The sequence below is a fragment of the Mauremys reevesii genome, linkage group 3 (assembly GCF_016161935.1).
Source record: "Mauremys reevesii isolate NIE-2019 linkage group 3, ASM1616193v1, whole genome shotgun sequence".
Classification (NCBI taxonomy): domain Eukaryota; kingdom Metazoa; phylum Chordata; order Testudines; family Geoemydidae; genus Mauremys; species Mauremys reevesii.
Window position 1 is genome coordinate 94,037,946 of NC_052625.1, and position 19,747 is coordinate 94,057,692.

Sequence of the window (19,747 nt, forward strand, 5' to 3'; positions counted from 1 at the left end):
TTTCAATCAAGATACCACAGGGATGTGCACAATCAGTGGAGAAATGGCAAAGAAAATTGACTACCGAAAGCACACCATCTGGGGCTGCTTGCTGCTTCCTGCCTCCCTCCTGAAGCCACTTCCCTTATTAGGACTGTGGGAGTTTTTGAGCAGTAATCCAGCCTAATCACCCAATCCAAGCCTGTTTTACCATGGGCTCTAGGCACATTTCATTAGCCCTTCTCCCACTTTCTGAGGATCTCTCCCTTTTCCTTTCTTCTTTTTTTTCCCCTCAGCAACGTACCTATTGGTGGGGTTTCTTTTTCTGCTCACTTGAACACGAACAGGGTGACTGGAAGAAGAAGAGACTTCCAAAGACAGGGAGCAGGCCTGGGAACAGTGTCCCGCCCACACTGAGGCACCTTGCACTGTCTGCCAATGAGAACATTAGGGAAGGACGGAGACAAGGTGAGAGGCTGCAACCATTAGTCAGAAGGAGTAGGGGCGTGCGGGGGGGACTGTTCCCGCTAGCCCAGCCCATTGGAGTTTTGGTGTATTTGGGTCTCATATTTACTCCTGCAACTGTGTTTTGGTGAATGACTATTATTTGTATTATGGCAGCACCCAACTAGAATGGGGCCCTAATGTGCTGGGCATTGTACAAACCTAGCATAATAGACTGTCCTTGCACTGAAGCGCTTACAATCTACATAGATAAAATGGACGAAGGGCAGAAGAAAGAGACATACAAGCAGAGTGAAGAGCGTGATGGCTTACAGATATTATGTTCTGTTACTGCTCCTGCAATGAGTGCAGCATAAATGCCTATGCTAGGCATTTATTAGATAACCCCCAAAGGCTGAAGAACAAATTAACAAAATGAGTTATGGCTGCCATAGAACCTTTAGCATGTTTCCTTTATTCCTTCATTGTTTCCAGTTATTGCAGTCCAGCAAGTGGGAGAACACCAGCTATTCTGAGACACCTGGGCTAGTGCACTATGCTGAGTGGAATGAGGTAAGAGCTCTGCGGCAACTGTAACTGAGAATGTCTTTACTTTTATTAGTTTGTGTCTTAACTTTTATTAATCTTTTGGCACCTGAGGACATATATACATTAATTTGTCTCACAGTTTTGAAAATGTCAGCGTCACAAAGGTTAATTATATTTTTTTACATATTTGCATATGTAATTTATTTTATTCAACAGAACTGTTTTTGTAGTGGTTTTTGTATGACCATCATGTGATAACACTTTCCTGGGTTCAGTGACCTAAGACAGTGGGCGGTACATGCTTCTGAACATATTACAGAAAACTGATGTAAAAACACAGTATGCTAAAGGGTAACAGCACAGGTGTGAAAGTGGTGTTTGGAACCCTCTCCTTCCCAAAATACAAAAAATTTACGTTTCTCTTGTGCTACAATGTCTTCCCCATTGAATGATAGAAGAAACATTCCAGATTCTGTGCTGCAAGTGCTCTCCTTTCCCAGAGGCTGGCTACATCCATGCGTGTAGAGCTTTTGATTAGATCTGCTGTTTTGCCTATGGCAATCTTCCCTGCAAACATCCTTTGTCTATACATCATTTGAGCATCTATACATGATAAGATTGCGACCTTTTTATTAAAGCAAAACAGTGGCTTTCTTCTCTATAAGCTTTTCTCCTTCCTCAGCTGTGTATCTGTCCCCAGGGGATGTGAGAAGGACAGGGAACTTTGAAAAACCTTTCACCCCTTTGTTCTCCTTGGAAGAATCTGGGAACAGTTTCTGTTTGTAAAGACCAGGGTAGACATTCATAAAAGGGGACCTTTTTCTGCATTGAAGGTGGCCAAGTTGCTAAAAATGTATTGCAGTATGTTAATAAGGTAACTTTTTTCCATAAAAGAAAACAAAAATATTTTGATATGTATTTATTGTTAATTTATACGCTGATTTATGTCTCCGGCTCCCATTACTTTCTGGCACCAACCACAATAGCATTCGCACACTGCAATGCACTGAAGCAAGTAAGAGCTTTCTTTCCATTTCACTCTAAATGGAGTTTTACTATACTTGAGTTCACTATAAGCAAGTTCCATTGTATTCCCGTTAAATGAATAAAGATTTAAGAGTACTCAAAATGTGAAATCCAATAGAAGTGACTTGTGTGAAAAAAGCAAATGAAAAACATACTTTCCTTACAGTAAACCAAATGCTTTGCACTAAAACACATCCGTTAAAGAACATATTTTGGTGTGAAGGCAGGTCATGCATCTATTTTCTACTGGGTAGTGTAATTAGTAGAGAGACACATTCAATTAGTTAGTTTTTACTGTAGAACTGTACTTTACACATGGACTGTGGCATATATAATATATAGTGCAGTCTCTTGCAAAATATGTTCCTATTTATGCTGATAGTAATAGAGAAAACCTACTACAGAACACTATATCAAGGCAGTCATAAGATTGCCAGAGTTAAAAATGGAAAAAATCTGTTAGATCATCTAGGCCCCTCTGCAAATGGACAATTGTTCTCTGCAGTACACCTTAATCCAGCCTTGTTTAAATGTCTCAGGTGATGGGGTTTCTATCACTTCCATTTGAAGATTATTCCATAGTCTAATATGTCTGACAGTTAGGAAATTTTTCTGATATTCTGCCCAAATTTTTGTTTTCTTAATTTCATCCCCTTATTTCTAGCTCTACTATATTGAACAACACTAAGAAATTCCTCTCTGTTCTCTCCATTCAGCCTTCCTGTATTTGTAGACAGTTATCATTTCCCCTTGATTAACTGTCACTTGGCTTTATAAATCAGTCCCTCCACCTGACTAATCAGTTTTGTTGCTCTTCTCTGAACTTCCTCCAGTTTGTCTACATCTTGTATGGAGGTGTCCAGAAGTGAATCCAATATTCCACCCGAAGTATCACCAGATTCATAAAGAGAGACACTATCACTTCTCTGCTCTGACATTATCCCTCTGCATATACAGCCCCAAATTACCTTGACCTTTTATACTGACACATCTCATTGCAAAGTCATATTCAATTTGTTGTTTCACTGTCACCTGTAGGTCTCTTTTGCTTCTTCCCAGGTTTCTTCTTTTCTATGAATATCTGTGTTTCTGATTATTTTTCCTCAGTGTATTAGTTTTCATTTTTCCAGGTTGAATCTCACCTTTTATTTCCTGCCTACAGTTTTAATCTCGTTAGTTCTCTTTGTATTATTGCTGTCCACACTGATATTCTCAGTCCCCATCCCCCCGATTGTCATTTGCGAATTTCTTTAATGTTCTGTTTACCTCCTCTTCCAGATTATTAATCAAGAAATTAAGTAAGATCAGACCTAAAACATACCTCAGCAACCCAGCCCAATATATCACCCTCCATCAGGGCTTTACTCATTGCATACAGTCCTTCAACAAGTTTTCAGTCCATGTGACAGGGCTCATATCAAGTCAATTTAAATTAGATTTTTTGTGAGAGGCGCCTTTAAAATTTCAAAGAGTTTTATGGGATTTTGCCACAAAAACACAATTTGCCATTCCTTTCTCTTCTCAGGGATGGAGCCACAGATGCTGCTCCTCCCAGTTTCCACATATGGCAATAGGGTATGAAGGAGCGAAGGGAGGAGAGATTTGTTTGTCCCTGGCTGATTGACAGGAGAGACAGAATGGGATGTTCAGTTTAAAGATGGTCCCTAGTCTTTATTTTTATTGTTAAAGATTTCATTATCTTATCCATTTTAAAGTCATCATTAATTTCCTTCCCTACTGCCTCATTGATTAATGGGCCTACTTTTTCTGATGCTGCTTTTTCCATTCATATATTTGTAAAAGCCCCTCATATTTCCCTTACCCACTTTGGCTACTATTAGCTCCTTCTGCTTTTTTATCCCCCTTTCTCTTTTCCCTGCAAGGTTCAATAGGCTGTGTTTCCTTATTTGATACCCCTGCCCTTTCTCTGTTTCCAACAGGAGGATTTTTTTAGCAGAATTTCATGACGCTGAATTGGCTTTTTTTCATTCTTTGTATTTTTTTTTTTAAGAAGAAAATCAGGTTAATAATGGGTGTTCTCCAGACTTCCTTCAAATTCATCAACTTTTTTCTTATCTGTTCCACTGATGGGATTTGGATCAGGTCTAGAGGACTCAATCTCCCCTATGTGATCTTGTGGGATCTGTGTAGGCCTCTACTCTGCCATCTGGTCCCACTGGCTCCTGCCAGCACTTTGACACATGGCTTCTGTAGGGCCTATGCTTCAAGTAGGTTCCCCTACTGTGAGTAGGAGAAGGATATAGCCACAGCATTCTCATAAAACATCTTCGACCCCTGATCTGTGGTGCGAGCAGGGGCGGCTCTAGACATTTCGCCGCCCCAAGCACGGCGGCATGCCGCGGGAGGCGCTCTGCTGGTCGCCGGTCCCGCGGCTCCGGTGGACCTCCCGCAGGCGTGCCTGTGGAGGGTCCGCTGGTCCCGCGCGGCTTCGATGAGGCCGCGGGACCAGTGGACCCTCCGCAGGCATGCCTGCGGGAGGTCCACTGGAGCCGCCTGCCGCCCTCCCGGCGACCGGGAGAGTGCCCCCCCGTGGCATGCTGCCCCAAGCATGCGCTTGGCGTGCTGGGGTCTGGAGCCGCCCCTGGGTGCGAGTACTACCTCATAGGAGAAGTCATTTGCTCCAATGTAGGTTCTGAAATCGGACCAAAGGGTAACCATAGAAGGAAATGGCATAGGAGAAACTAGTGTGAATTTAGCACAAGTTTATAGTTGTGACAGATTCTAGCAAGCACCCCTTCCTGGCCTCTCACTAGGATTGCTGTGAGGGGAATCCATGCCTCTGTGCTCTGGATTCCCTGGGGTGTGTTAAACTTTTGGAGCCTGCATGGAGTTCAGCCACTGATCCAATCTTGGGTCCCTAGGCAAACTCTCAGGGTGCAGATCTTCTGTCTGACACCCCCTCCGCATGTTGGAACCCATTGTCCAGCTGCCTACCCTTTCTGGGCACAGCACTGACCATCAAACTCCCCAGGACTAAAGCACAACCCTCTCCCAAAAGGTGTGAAGCGTCTGGTTACAGTTTAGTTCTCTTAGGGGCACGCAGCCAGTTGTGAAGCGGTTAACACACACACACACTTTGCACTGTCTAACACCTTTATGCTCTTTTATACTTAAGCCCATAAAGTACAGGAGAGTACAGATCATACAGAACAGTAAACACTAAATGAATGCCCCTTCCTTGGTTTCCTCAGCTTTCCAAAGCATTCTTTGAGTGGGGGTCTGAGTCCTTTGGGTTGTCCAGAGTCCTTTGAGCCATCTGGGCTCAGGAAAGCAGGCAGGGACCCTCTGCCCCATGAACCTGCAACATGCTGGGTGACCTTTCCCTCCTGAATCCTTTTACCCAGCTTCTGTGACCTTGCTCTCTCTTACCCCATGCTTCTTCTTCCTGTCTGGTTCCCCGGTTCCTGTATGTTTAATTATTTAAACCCCTCCTGGTCACCTGGTCTCTCTTGTTCTATGCCTGTTAAGTTTCTGTTGTTCCTACCTTCCCCTTTCCTTAAGCTAAAACTGGATTTCCAAGGCCTGAGCTGCTTTTTAGTATATTCTTTGTGAGGCCCAAGTACTGTTCTTAACCGTAAGTATTTTCCATTGTCCCTGTCTGGTATATCCCTACTACAGAACTTATCAGCGGTGGTGGATCCACATACATATTGGCGCTCATGATTCAGCACTTTTCCGTAATAGAACTTCATAATAGCAAGCAGCAATCTAAGTTGTACAGACATAGTCTCAATTCATCACAATAGTCATCAAAACTCATTTGATGGTTAGGTGGCCCATATAAAATGGGTCAAGTCTGGAATGCTTTTGTTGGCCCCGAGGTTGATCTTGGCAACAAAAGTATTGAAAAATAGCACTGCACATTGTGCTGTCATTTGAGTGACTCAGGGTCTGATCTTTCCATTAAGTTGAATGGACTTCGGATCAGGCCCTCAGTGCATTAACCCTGGCCTTCAGAGGCTTTGCAGAAAAGGAATTTTCTCCATGCTCTCAAAACTGCTACGAAGCTAAGCCACTCCTAGCCTGGTCTCTCTACACTTATTTTTTCTCAGTGCTTTTTCTCAACCTTCCCTTCCTTCTGCAGACAGGCACTTCCCTCACAGCACTCTTTCACCCCACATTGGTTAGTCAAGCAGTGCTACTTCCCCATCATTACAGCTCATTGCCATTTTTCCAAATTCATAATTTTCATTCACATGTTGAGGCTGGAGGAGAGGGGGAATGGAGAAACATTTCATGAAGTGTTCTCCTTCCTGTTTTTGACCAGCTGTATTTATCATCCTTCTTTTCTGGTGAATGATATGGGGAAATTACCATCTCTGAATGGAATAAAATAAAAACACGGGGGAAAGGTTTTTGATGTAGGTTTTTTGCCCCCTTTTCTTGAAAGGGAGAGCGACCAGTAACCCCCAAACCACAGCATCCTCTTGCTCCTCCCTACGGCGGATCTCGCTCTTTTTTCCCCATGCCCCAGCAGGAGCATCCTCTTGCTCCTTTTAGCTGCCAAAGCCTTCCCTGACCACCATTTTTTTCTTATTTTCTCTTCTCAACTATTAATATAGTGCTGCAATAGTATGGTAGCCACAGACACCTCTGCATGTCAGCACTGGCTTTTGGTGAGGGCAGATCATACCACTTCCATATACTGAATATGTAAAGGAGTGAACGTGGGTTGACAGGGTTGTCCCAAGGAAAAAGAATTATGGAGGGAAAAGTCCCACAATGAATGTGCAGATGGAAGCTTATGGACAAAGTCCTTTTGGGATAGCTAATTTATATGCCTAAAGGAGGTAAGGGAGAGATGCTCCCCTGTGCTTGGGGACAGGTGGAACCTATACTCAGATATCTCTGGCTCCTCTACTGGAAGGATGAAAAAAGCTCTGATCTATGATTTTGTTCATTGGTAACAGGAGTTTGGTAATACTTGACACATTACATTTTTGTGTGGGAAAGCAGTATTGCCTAGTAATCAAAGTTGTGGATTAGGGGCCACGGCTCCTGGTTTCCATTCCTGGCTCTACTGGTTACTCACTGTGAGACCTTGGGTAATGGGCCTGCCTCAGTTTCCCTCTATGCAAACTGGGGATAATAAATACCACCTACCTGTTTCACAAGTGTACTGAGAGGCTTAAAGTTAGTAAGGTTGGCTGAGATCCTTGGATAAAAAGTGGACTGGACAGAGGATTACTATATTTTCATTATAAGCCTTTTGTACAAAGCTTGTCTTTCAGTGATAACATCTGTAGGGTCTGTTTTTCAGAGGTGCTGAGCTCCTGCAGTTCTCGTTGACTTCAGCTGAGGTTGTGGGGCTCAGCACCTCTGAAAATCAGGCCCAGGCATTAAATAAAAGCACCTAATATTGCTTATCTGCTGAAGTATACACTGTGCAACCCAGCATTTTCCAGTTTCAGATAATAACTCTAAACCATAAATGTGAGCTATAACATTATTAACTTAGCTATAAAAGGTTTTTCTCATTAAACTAAAAATCTATCTTTTAGTGCAAGATGGACGATAGGGTTAGCAGCTTGTAGGGGGAGTGAGGGGCAACAGCTTGGTCATCGAGGGATAAATCTCGCCTAATCTTAAAAGCGAGACAAACACAGACTTTTTCTTCTATTTCTCTGCAAACTAAGACCATTGTGTTTCCATCCTTGGCTGTGTCAGCAACGATAGCCCTTTTTTCCAACATTGATTGTTGACTTCCCCTGACACCATATCACAACCCATTAGTGCTGAAAACTGACAAGCCCAGCTGCAACAGCAAAATGGCAAGTTCAAAAGAAAAATATACAAGGGACAAACACAGAACACTATTCATATAAAAAAATTGTGTTTTTTTTGTCTTACCTCTGTAAAAGTCAAGAAAGTGGATATTTTGTCCCCTTTAACCAAACCTTGAAGTGTATTTTTCTAACTAACAAAATATTTCTCTTCTCTTTTTTTTTAATAAGGGCTTCAATTTCTGTTTTACAAGAACAGCTACGTCGAGGTATATTAAAAGAGAATCTCTCTTTAAAATGCTTTCAGGAAATATCTTGCTGATGTCAATATATTGCATGTTTCTTTTTAGACAGCGACATTTCAGATAAATTAGCAGCTCAGCAATTCCTGGCTTCTTAGGTCCCAGCTCCAGGCCTTGGCACTGTTTGTTAAGTTACATTTTTTTCCTGTGGAGTAATATAGTGTGTGTCTGTATTCTGGAAGGTACAGTAATGGTAATGGCAAGCGTTCCCAGTGATTGTACACATGATTGCCCAGGGGAAGAAAATGACAGCCTCCATAGTTCCAATAGGCCTTGTACTTGCAGAGATATAGAGCTTGAGCAAGGGCAGGCAACTTGTCAAAATCTTAGAGCCAAGGTCCCTGTTTGATATTACTCTAAGGGCAGCAAGCATGTTTTCCTCTGTCAAAGCCCAAGGAATGCTGCACCAAACAAATGGAGCCCATCAGGTGTCGAGGCACTGCTGCTAGTTGCAAATGGTTATGGGGTAGCAACAACGACAGAAAACTGGTGAGGAACATTTTTAAAAAGAAAAAAAAAGCATGAAAATCAAAATAAGCAAAACTGGATCAGGAACATCTGAAATCCTGTAGAGGGCAGCGAGGCTACCCAAACAAACAAAAAAACCCACATCCTGTTAGCGGTGATGCGTTGTTTTGAGTAAAAGGAATTATGTAGACACGTTCTTTCTAACAAATAGCTTTGGAAACAAACCCAAAGGACATTCACCCTAAACTCTCTATTACGTATTCAACCCTGTCATTGCAAGTATAAATGTGTTCCTTAAAGCTTTTATGGCATCTACAGTCCCCAACATCCTAGGGCACTGCACAGAGACAGTCCTTTCCCCAAAGTGCTTGCATTCTATATTGACACAATGGACAAAGGAAGCATTATTAGCACCCCCGTTTTACATGTGGGGAACTGAGACGCAGAGACTAAGGGCTAGTCTACACTAGAAGCACTACACTGGCGCAGCTGCACCGATGCGCGTCTGGTGAAGACACTCTATAAATCCATCTCCACGAGAGGCAGTAGCTATGTCATCAGGAGAAGCTCTTCTGCTGACATAGTGCTGTCCACACCGGTGCTTAGGTCAGTGTAACTTACGTCACTCAGGGGGTATGGCTTATTCACACCCCTGAGCGACGTAAGTTACATTGAAGTAAGTGGTAGTGTAGACCTGGCCTAAGTGAGTTGTCCAAGTTTACACAGTGAGTCTGTCGTTGAACAGGGAATTGAATCCCACACTCTTGAATCCCCAACCAGTGCCTTTACCACAAACCATTTTTGCATTCAAGTTTCCTTTCTCTTCTTCTTCCTCTCCTAGTCAGTGCCACCCAAGGACTTTCTGAAATACCCAGTGACACTCTGGATGTGTCTTTTAATGTGTTTCTTTGGGATAATGAAGGAGTTGGATCAGATTTTCCTTCACATGCTCGTTACAATTTAATAGTAGCTGGTTCTCAGGAGGTTTTTCATATGGTTTGCTTAATTATGCTACGTTTGGAGAGTAATATAGGATAGGCTCATGCAAGATTTGAAGCTATGTCAAATAAAAGTCCTAGCTTTATTGTGGCACTTTTGATTGTGAAAAGGCCTGTCTGGCCCACCCCAGCCACTCATGCACAATTTTATAGCCCTGCATGGATACAAAATTTGTATCCGCAACTGGTCAGCGATCCACAAAAATGGTCTGCGGATGTAAAGCGGATATCTACAGATTTGCAGGGCTCTAACAATTTTATCTGAATGGGCAACATTTTCAGAAACACTCAAGCGTCCAAAAGATACAAAGGGCCTGATTTACCACTACCGTTCTCCGGTTTTACTCTGGTGTAACTCCACTGAAATCAGTAGAGCAGAGGTGAATCAGGCCCCAAACCTCCTCAGAATATTTCAGTGAGAGGAAAAAAGTAAAATACAAACCTTCCAAACATGTAACATTGGGGGAAGCAGATTCGAGCCTAACTGGACTAAGTCTAGCTTTTGCACTCGTTAGTTCAAATCAATCTGATCTACATATCTAGGTTTTAATATGAAGCTTGTCATAGAATATCAGGGTTGGAAGGGACCTCAGGAGGTCATCTAGTCCAACCCCCTGCTCAAAGCAGGCCCAATCCCCAGACAGATTTTTGCCCCAGATCCCTAAGGGTTGAACTCACAACCCTGGGTTTAGCAGGCCAATATTCAAACCACTGATGCACACTTTCTGGCATTGAAGTGGAGTCCCATCCAATTAGCAGCCTTGCTGGTGATGTCAAGTATTTGTTGGAGACTCTTGGGGTTGTCTGCAATCAGGACCAGATCATTTGTGTAGGCCAGGATATTCACTCTGTTGTCATATAGATTGACACCACTTAGACCGCTGGAGATCGCTCAAATGAGTGGCTCCATGGCTAAGTTAAAAACGATGTTGATTCATTCCCAGAGAACTATCCATCCTATACAATGAATGAGGCAAGGGTCATGTGCAGGGGGAAGTGTGATCATGTAACTGAAAATTATCAATGCATACACATACGGGGGCCAAACTACAATTTGCACGGGCAACTGAATACTTTCAAATAACTGTCAAGTGCTTAAAAGAACATTAAGATTACAAAGTTAATATCTGTATTTGTATGCAATTTCCTAGTTTTCTTGAGAAAAATTAAAAAAACCCACACATTTTATGACGTGGATCCCTTGTCACTTGAGCCTTTCATCTATGAAGAGCTAAGTTTAAGTCATTACTTTTGTCACATGTGCACTCAGTTTTGAAATCTCATCTTAGTGCCCAGTGATCATTTGTCAACATTATATAACCAGTGTGGTGTAGGTGCTGGGGAAGCTTGGGGAGAGAGCTTGCCACAAGTAAGGGTATTTCTATAACTTCTTCAAGACTGAATACTTCAGCCTGAAGCTGAGCATGTTTCACTATGCTGGTCCAGCAACAGCAAACCTCCCTAACATTTCATCTGTTCATCTGTGCACCAGCTTAAACCATTGTAAATCTAACAATAAAACCCAATAAGAACAGACAGCACATAAACAGCAGAAACACAAGTGGCTCTCAGAAAGAATACATGATGTCTGCTAGGGAACGAATGACTGTGGGAGAGTATGTGTTATACATATGTCTGATGAATGATTGTGGGTGGGTTCTTGGCTACTATTGTGGAAGACATACAGGACCAGATCGGTGGCAATGACAGGGCTTATAAATTCACAGGCAAACAGCTAAAGTCTACATACAAATTTGTGGAGGGGAACTGTACAGGTTATGTACTCTATAGTTTTCTGGAATCCCGCTCTACTTAGTTTTCTCTGATTTGTGCTAATTGGGAAGGGTTTCCTTTGAGTGTGTTTAGTGTCTGTGCTTGATGGTCACTCGTCCTGGTGGGGAAGAACCCAAGCATTTGACAGTGGATCAGATGTCCAAGCAGCCCCATTTAGGGATGGCCTGTTTGCCCCAATTTGAGGAAGGCCCTAAAAGGTTGACTAAAAAAGCTCTCTTCCAACTTCTTCTTTCCTGGCATTGCTTGTTGGAATGTTTGTACTATGTTAACCGGACTTGACTGAAAGACCATGAACTTTGGAAAATACTCATAATTGATAAAGAACTACATCAACTGAGTGTCATAATTTCAGCTCTCAGTGAGATGAGACTTTGGAAACTGGATCACTAGTTGAAGTGAGCTACCACTTCTGCAAGTCTGGGAAATCTGAAAATGAACCAAGGATATATGGTGTTGGATTTGCTGTCAAGAAGTCTGTCCTCAGTGCATGTACCCCTCTGGTATTTATCAATGAGAGGATCATGCAGGTGGATGTGAATACGAACTTGGGAACCCTGGCTCTTCTGTCCATCTATGGATCAACACTTGACTACTCCAAACAGCAAAAAAGATGAGTTCTATTCTCAACTGGAACAAATCATCAAGAATGTTGCCGTAAGGAACAGACTTGCTGTTCTTGGTGATTTCAATGCCCTCTTGGGTAAGGACTGGGAGCATTGGGGGCACATCATTGACCAACATGGCACAGGTAGCCTCAGCAAAAATGGCCAGAATATCCTAGAGCTTTGTGCCACTTGTAAGATGATAGTTCCGAATGCCTATTTTGCTGGCAGCAACGGCAGCAAGGTCACATGGAGGCCTGCTACTTTCCATCCCATAACTGTTCCTTGGATAAATAGAGCATCTCCATCTGTAAAGACACCTCTGCTCAGGACACTAGCATCAGCTTGACCTCATCTTGATCCGTCGCAGAAACATTTGTGATGTACTGTATGCGTGATCAATGCACAACACTGATTGCGACCCTGACTGTGCCTACGCCCATCGCAGAGCCCAGATCAACTGATTTGGGCTTGCGGGGTTCATGGAATTTGGCTACTGATAGGTGTATTGGCATTCCTGCTTGGGATGGAGGCTGGGCTCTGAGACCCACCCCCTTGCCAGGTTTCAGAGCCTGGGCTCCAGCCTGAGCCCCAACATCCACACAGCTGTTTTGCCCTGCAGTGTGAGCCCCTCGAGCTTGAGTCAGTTGACCCAGGCTTTGAGGCTGTTGTGGGTTTGTTTGGTTTTTTGCAGTTTTTTTGCAGTGAGTGGCCAGGTTTTCAAAAGTGCTGAGCACCCAGTAACTGCTATTTAAGTGAACAGAAGTTGCTGGGTTCCCAGCAACTTGCACAATGAGGCTACTTTTGTAGCTGCCTAAGTATGATATTAGGTACCCAGTTTTGCAAATATAGGTACCCAGTCTTGGCCAATATGGGTCACACTTTATATTAAGGTTCCATGTATAGATCATTAATAAAGAGCTAATGAATGCTTAATAGATGTTTTAATGAATTGTTATAGATAGTGATAGAATCCAATAGGTGATTTATAACCATAGCTTATATCTATCTCTAATACCTCCTACTGATCCATCTATAACACATCTGTAACATGCTTATAACATCTACTGATAATTTATTAGCCCTTTATCAATTCCTTATGAATAGAACTTTAATGGAAGATGTGACCATTATATATACATAGGTTTCGTTATGTCAAATGGCAGCTGATTGAAGTCAACTGGAGCTATGGGAGCTCTGAAAATCCAGCCAGAGGAGTCTCAAGTTGGGCACCCAAACTCTGTGGCACTGCAAGTTGGTTGGCTGTTACACAGGCCAGAGAGTGGAAATAAAGCTCCAAGTCTCGGGTCTTTTAAAGCCCTCTCCTCAGGGCTTGTCCATTATCTACCAATCACAAAGTCAAAAAGTAAATCATTTGAGAAACACTAAGCAGTTATTCCCTGGGCGTTTTCTCCACTTTAGCTGGTCATAAGGAGAAAAAAATCCACCCTTCCCTGAGGCCTAGCTTCCCCTTTCTTTTTATACTCTGCCCCAAGCAGCCAGGTGACCAGCTGGGATCTGTTAACTCTTTACAGTGTAGCCTGTCAACCACCCCCCAATTAGTAGACGTATTTGAAAATCTAGCCCTTAACCTGTAGGTTTTGTTTTCTCCATCTGTAAAGACACACCTTTGTTACAATGCTTTGTGAGGTTTGGATGAAAAGCACTTTGTATGTGACAAATACTATTGTGGTGGGTGGAATAATAGCAATAGTAGTACATTGATAACATTCTACTGGCTATGCTCCTGTGGATCTTGGTGGACTGTGGGGCATAGGAGCGAAACGGTGGCTCATTCCATAAGAAGGCAATGCTCTTCACGATCAGAAAAAGACTGGGGCAAAAACTCAGTAATGAATTCCTCATGGAGTTTTACTCCTCCCAAGCTCTCCTCTGGGTTTTTATTTGGCATTTGGCCAGGCCTATGATTCTACTAAGATTATATCCCAATTATACTGAACCTCTTAAAATGTTCATTTATTTTCTTACTCTCTCTCCAAAATGTTCTGCAAAGATATTTTGCCAGCCTTGTTTACATAAACTCTCCATTGTGCTTTGCATTTTTATTAAATAAGGTAGGTATTTGCAATATCTTGTAAATTGACAGGATACAAATTGGTGGGAAAGCAGGCATTAAAGAGCCAGTGATGTGTCCTGGTAAGCTTTGAAAAACATTCTATTTAGAACTAATTCTGCAGATATATCATTTATGTTATGGTTTTTTCCTCCCCTTCTTTCATTTGTTACGACTAGGGAAATTTGCATGAAAATAGCATGTTTTTTTGAAGCTCATCTGCTCCTACTGTTTATTCTCCATCTGAAGTTTCAATCCTTGATTTGTGACATCACAGGTAATTACAGTGGATAAGACTATGATCTCACAAAAAAGTAAGACTATGACTTTAAGGGACTGACTAGCTCTGTGGATTGGCAATGGGTTTAAAAAATTACTTTTAGGTCACAGGTTCAAATTTGGTCTATTTCACTAGTGACTATAAATTGTTAACCATCTAATGGCTTTTTAGCAGCCTGTGTAGAATGGGGATGGAAGGCTAAATCCAGTTCCTACTGTTCAGGTATGTACATCACACTAAAATGGCACTCTTGCTAGGAGTTTCATGATATATTCCCAAGAGTTTCTGACCATGGAGACTCTGCTTCCCTCTCACCCCTAGTCAGGTTTGAGATGCATTGGAGGGGCAGTGCAAAGAAGCTTGCACTGCTACTTTCCATCCCATAACTGTTCCTTGGATAAATAGAGCATCTCAGGCCTGGTCTACACTGGTGGGGAGGATTGATCTAAGTTATGCAACTTCAACAACGTGAATAACGTAGCTGAAGTCGACGTACTTAGATCTACTTACTGCGGTGTCTTCACTGCGGTAAGTCGACTGCTGACACTCCCCTGTTGACTCCACCTACACCTCTCGCCCTGGTGGAGTACCGGAGTTGACAGGAGAGCGCTTGGCAGTCGATTTATTGCCTCTTCAACAGAGGCGATAAATGGATCCCTGTTGGATCGATCACTCTGGACGTAAGTGTAGACATGCGCTCAGTCTCTATCAATGGAAATCGAACACCTTTCATGAAAACTACATTCCCTCAATAAAGGTGTCTGTGTAAGGTGAGCTATCATGACTCCAGGTGTGGAATGAGTAGTAATAAGAACTTAAACATGTATGATGAAAAAACATCTTGTTTTCATCTGAATGTTTATAGCAATAACAAGTGCCAGAAACACTCCCCCTACACACAGAAAAATCTATGCCACATAGATAAAAAAAATTCTAAATACAGAATATCCTTCAAAATGTTCCAGGAATTATTAACTGCCCTTTAAAAGCAGTCCCAGACCTATTCCAATAGCGGACAGAGAGCCTTGGGAAGCTAACTTTCCTTGCCCCATTCTAAGAGCGGATCTGATATATCCAGACATCACTGGGCACAACTGCTTCCTTCACCATTTGCTTCATGCTCCAACTTATTTCCCACACCTCTAAAATGTCCTACTGAAATTGACTTATTGGTCAAGTCACTGCTCCTAACCCCTGGCAAAGAATGAGGCAGGTGAATTGCTCCTGTAGGAAGCCATGCTGGTAGAATCTATGCTCACCCAGCAGGAGGGACTTCAGAGGAGACACAGGCTGAACTTCCTCCCCCATAGACCTGAGCTTGTTATTTTTGTCATTTATATGACACACACAGCCACCTCCAGTGGCCTGGGGGCCCTGGGAGCCTGCGTTCTTGTCTGAGCTCATCTCCCCTGCATAGAAGCCCAGTGCACTGCTGCCCTCCTGCCAACATGGTGTCTGCCCTCCTTTGTCTCTGGACAATGCTCCTTTAAAATATTCTTTGCATCGTCTTTTGCGTCACTCTGACAAAAGGGCTCATTCCCACTGACCACATTAGCTGACGTCTTTTTTTCCCCCTTTCGCAGCAGTGATTTTATTTGGTACCAGTGGTTTTTTTTGTAAAAGGAATTTAATTGTAAGGTTTTATTTTGTGCCTATTTCTCTCTCTTTTTTTTCATAAAGAAAGAGATAACAAATGACTTGTCTAGTTTAGGTGTATTTGAATAATTGTTGTTTTTTTAAAAGGCTGTGTCCTGCAAAGTAGATTTCCATCCCCTGAAGAGCAATGTGACACTCTCTTACTCCAGATAGGCAGACAGGCCTAATTCAGCTGTCGGTTGCACAGTATGGTTAAGTGGTTTTGTAAACAGTCTTCCCTATAATGTGGCAGTTTAATGGGTTGTCATCGGAACAATGTCAGTTTCATTGGAACCTGTTTAGACCATAAGGGCTCAAACCTGTCCCCAGTGCTAAGCCTGAGGCTGAGTCTACACCATAAACTTACATCAGTATAACTATGTCTCTCAGGGGTGTGAAAAATCCACACCCCTGTGCGACGCAGTTATACCGACCTAGCCCCCGGTGTGGACAGAGCTATGTTGACAGGAGGACTTCTTTCATTGACCTACCTACTGCTTCTTGCAGAGGGGGATTAACTCTCCCATCAGTGTAGTAACGTTTTCACTATAGCGCTACAGCTTTAAATGTAGACCTGCCCTGAGTAACCGGGTTTGGCTCAAGTGAGTTCTGTAGGGACTGGATGGTGCAGGATTATACTATCCTCCCCAAGAGCTGCTTTTCAGCTGCACCTGGAGACCTCAAGCTACAGTACCTTGTGATGGGATGTCCATCCCACACAGGATTGGAAGGGGTTAAAATGGCCAGGCTGGCCAAGTAACTCCCCAGGCTGCACCTGGAGTGGGAGCCAGGGTGCAGAGAACTAATTGGTTGCACGCAGGCTCACCTGTGCAGGAACAGATGTGGCAGTGTGGCCTATAAAGCCAGGAAGCTGGCTACAGATGAGGGGCTGCAGGAAGGCAGAGCTAATTCCCAGGACAGCCAGCAGGAGGCACCGCTAGCAGTGAGTGAACCCCGTGACATACCTCCTTCCACATCTGTATCCACATACTATGGGCACAATAGCTGATGGATTTATGTAGTCATGGATCCACAGGGCTTACCCCTGCTCCTGCCCTAAGCCATCCCAAACCCTGTTGTGTGGTAACGTTCCAGGAGCCCCTGAAGAACTCGACTCCATGGCTCACACAGCAGTGTGGGGACCTCATGAGTAGATTGCCCCAAGTGCCCTCCCTGCAGCTAAAGCTCATCAGTTCCACTGTCTGGGGGGTCCTCTGCAATACACGAGTAGATGGGCATGATTTGTCCCACCTGCCGTTGAAATACATGCCTACATAGAAGAGCTAAATCAAACTGGCTTTCAAAGTCTGTTTTAAGATTAGGAAACAAAATGATTTTGTTCTGGTGACAATCCAATAAACTCACATAATTTAGGGAAATCAACCTTACAAAGTTGTGCAACAGACAGCTGATTTAGCACTATCTGTCTACTGCATATGGATTGAGACAGCCTGACACTTTGGTCTGCAGGGGGGAGTTCTACTTGGCTAGCAGAGACATTAAAAATAATATTTCAATACCCCTAGAACAGACAATGATCACAGTACCTTCCTAAAGAAAAAAGGCCTAAAGATCAGTGTAACCGAGAGCGTAGTTTGGTCTTCTCTTTTCACAATGTGAAGTAATTTCTTCTTAATAATGAGATCATTCATTGCCTAAAATTAAGGTAAATTCTACCTTCTCTACCATTGACATAATAGGATAGATACTGGTTCTAAAGCTGAAACCAAAGAGATTGTTTCCACAGTTCCAGCTGGAATGGTGATGACTGTAGAATGATAAATAATTACAGCAGTCGCTGATAGCAATTGCTATCATAAAGGTTGAATTCCACCTTCCATTCTAACACCATTGTGTGCTGTCTCATAACTTTCTCAAACAAATTGTTTTGTAGCTGAAACTTTCCCTGCTTAGTCTCAATTCAAAGATGATTTGCCTCCTCCTCCCTTAGACTGAACACAGAGGCATCCTACCTATTAATGGTACTTGTATGGCCCCCATCGTATCTGAATGCGCCACAATCTTTAATGTATTTATCCTCACAACACCTCTGAAAGGTAGGGAATTGCTATTATCCCCATTTTACTTATGGGGAACTGAGGCACAGAGAGACCAAGGACTTGTCCAAGGTCACACAGGAAGTCTGTGGCAGAGCAGGGAATAGAACTCACGTGTTTTGAATCTGAGGCTAGAATCCTAACCCATCTTACTTCTCTGCACATAAGTGTACTAAATGGCAAAAAAAACTTTGTTAACACAGAGTTCAGGTTGCCTGGTACTAGTTCATGCCCTTCCAGAATGTAGCACTCCGCAAAACTGAAAACTAAGAAATACAGAATTAAGGTAAATGCCAACGTAACCTAAACTTTTCTCCTCTGGAGCTGGCAATAGGCACTGGGAATTATATGCATGCACTCCAGATGCATTCACTGTGTTGGGTGTAGCTGTACTGAATGCTGGAGAATAAATTAGAGTAGCTTGGGAGAGCTGTGATTGTGATATGATGAGATTGGGGGATTAGTTTGAGGAGCATCATAGAGCTGTGATTGTAATATGAGGAGATCTGGTCTGAGTCCCCTCCATGGTGTGTGATGAAAAGAAAAAGGTACATGTGTATCTTGAGGTTCCAGTCTGCAGCATTTCAGTACAGAATTATGGAAATGGTAACAGTAGCAGGGCACTGGGGTCTTCTTGCCATGGGTATTGTCAGTAGTGATGTGGGATATGAGAGCAATCTATGGATGTAATGAGGGGTGGAAGAAGGCATTGGTTTAGGTGATATCCTGTGTGCAAGTGTGAAGGGGTTGTAAAAAGATAAGAAATGGTTGTTAAATTTTACAAGCATGGTATTCTGTTGGAGGAGTAGGTTCAGTGTTTGAGCATAGGGCAGGTGCAGGTAGTGCCTGTCCATTACAACAAAAAGGCAGATTATGAGTATGTGTATTATGGGCATTGTGGGGCAATGCTTAAAGAGGGCAGAAGTAAGGTTGCATGGGATTTTCCCTTAGCTCTGTATTTCTGGTTTTCCAAAGTTTGAGCTTTGCTCAATTCAACGTTCTGGAAGGACACAAGCTATCACTGGCAAGCTGGACTCTGCATCAACAAAGGTTTTCTTTGCCATTTAATTTCCTAGTTTTTAAACAGAAAGACTAATGTTTGTTGGTAGGAGGTAGTGGTCATTTAGACAGTTGTTGTTCTTACCTAGTTTGTAGCTGACATGCTGCTATGGCTAGAAAAACACCCAGCTTTTATAGAGTGCATTTCATCAGTGGATCTCAAAGAAATGTACATCATTTCCCTCATTTTACAGATGGGAAACTGAAGCAGCATCACCCTGCAGACCAGTGGCAGAGCTAGCAACAGTCCCAGTCCAGTGGTCTTTCCACTAGGCCACACAGTTGCAAAGTGACTCCTCAGTTCCTCTCCCCACTTCTGTATATTTTGTTATAGTGGAATGGGGCTAATGGTCATGGTTTGAAATGTTTCTAGCATGTAACTGGTAACAGGGTCAATGAGAGAAATCTCATCCACGGTCTATGTCCCAAAACCTTGACAGTTTTATTACATGGTTGTTACAATAACTTCTTGAGTGTAAGAGAAGACTGGTGTGTCTCTCCTTCTCCCCCTGCCTGAATATTCCCCTCTGCTGCCAACACTTTCAGCTCACCCTTTCCTTCCCATCCCATGAAATTGTTAGCTGGTACCCAGAACACATCAACAGCATAGCAGGCTCAAAAAGGGGTATTAAGTGGCCCATTTTCAGACATGTTGCAAGGATGCCACAAGACGTTCCTGTAAACGCCATTCTCCGGGTGGCTTGTAGCATCCAGGCTAAAATTCCACCAATGGAGG

General features: G+C 43.0%; 1 long non-coding RNA gene across 1 annotated transcript in view; it reads left to right on the plus strand.

The window, feature by feature from the left end:
* Nucleotides 1-233: 233 nt before the first annotated feature.
* Nucleotides 234-19,747, plus strand: part of LOC120400634 — a 36,918-nt gene continuing 17,404 nt past the window's right edge. Inside the window, exons 1-2 of the long non-coding RNA XR_005595938.1 lie at nt 234-447; nt 919-996. This is a non-coding gene — a long non-coding RNA (uncharacterized LOC120400634). The remainder of the gene's footprint in view (nt 448-918; nt 997-19,747) is intronic.